Source organism: Corylus avellana, chromosome ca2, assembly GCF_901000735.1.
Source record: "Corylus avellana chromosome ca2, CavTom2PMs-1.0".
Lineage (NCBI taxonomy): Eukaryota > Viridiplantae > Streptophyta > Magnoliopsida > Fagales > Betulaceae > Corylus > Corylus avellana.
The window spans coordinates 17,563,849-17,565,723 of NC_081542.1; positions in this window are offsets into that span (position 1 = coordinate 17,563,849).

The window sequence follows — 1,875 nt, forward strand, 5'->3', positions numbered from 1 at the left end:
ATTGTATTTCCTAGTTTATCTGGCTTTATTCAACTATAAATAAGCCTATTTGTATACAGTTCAATACACACAGAAATACAATATTCAATTTATCCCTATATTCTCTAGTTTATTTTAACACCCAATATTATTTTCTCGCGTAAGATAATATCATATGATAGTTTCAGGTACCCTTTTTATCTTTTGCTGAATTAATCTTTCAAATAATTTTTTTTTTTTTTTTTCGATCTTTTGGCAATTGGGTTATGTTCGTTTTCAATGGTCATGACAATAATGTGTTGTTGTCAAATGATGATATCTCGATCGTAAGTGTCTCACATGCCTAAAGTATAATTTTTACTATGTGTATATAAGTTTTTGGACACTCTCCCCTAGCAAGTTGGTTTTAAAGAGTGAATTCTACCCAAGGATTGTATCAAATAAATATGATTTGAGATTGGCAACTTCAATTTTGCAGGGTTGTTGATTTTGCTGGATGCCACAGGGTTGTAGAGATTCTGTTTTTGACAAAGAACAGAAAGTTTCATTCAGCTTCCTCTTTCTTTGTTAACAGGTAAAATTCTACGTAGAAAATGTATATTTTTTCTTGGAAATAATTTGGATGATGCACAAAATTCTTATTGAAATAAAATAATACAAATATGAAAATTAAAAATAAAATATATAAATTACAAGAGATGAAAAGTAAAGTATGAAAGGATCTCACAATGCTATAGAATCACGCAAGAGCATTGTCCTTAGAGGTTGATTCGTGCCTCCCGGAGTATATTACTCAGTGCGATCGGATCTCTTGACACGCAACTTTCTAGGATTAGACTATAGCTTTTACCTTTGTTAAAGACGCACTTCCAATAACAAAGGCTAATAGAACAACCTTTAATCTTCTTGATGAAAAAACCACATAGAGAAAACAAAGAATAAAAGACACTAGGTGAACCTTCAACTAGTTCATGTGGCTGATTTATTTGGATAGGATAAAAATCTATGCACTAGTTTTTTTTATGGGAAAAATAGAATACACCTCTATATGAAAAAGTATTAACTTATTTATAGTAATATTCTTTGTTAGAAAGATATCAAATAATCTTTGTTAAAAACTTGATAAACTTTTAATACCAAATGTTCATAACAATAAAGGTTAAAACCATCAAGTTGACCAAACGGTTACAAACTAAAATGGTTAAATCTGATTTTTATTTCCCCTAAAAAACTCATGAAGATAATATTAAATAATAAAATATTTTCAAATGATTGAAAAATGAATGTTTGTAACATACATTACAACATTTTTTACTATTAACCTCACCAAAAATTTCACGAGGATCGCAAAACCTGCAGGTAATCATATACATATAAAAACAGAATCACTCTTTAGAGGTAGTCTAAAATTGCGACATGTGGCATAAACCTATTTTTTTTAGGGGTTAAACTGGTTTTTTAAAGCATAATTTTTAAGCCGGTTTTTTAAGAATGAATCGATTTTTTCTTAAAAAACCGGTCATTAATTAACATCATTAATTGCGTTAATTATATTTCAAGAGTTTTCTATATATAAATTATTCAATAAATTTAGTATTATTAATGTCCAAATCAAATAAGGAAACAAATAATATAAATCAAACTATTACGTATTAATACATTTAGTCAATTTAATATGTATATGGGAAATTATATATAAACTCCTTAGGTCAACGCGTTTTTTAAAAAACTCTCTGGGTATTTTTTTTTTGAAATTTAGTCCTTGGGTCACTCGAAACTACTAGAAAACTCCCTACCGTCAATTTTTGTTAACTGTCATTAGTCCACTCAAAACTCCCCGTTTTATCTTATTAAAATATTCATTTTTTATTTATTTAATTAAAAAAATTAAATCTT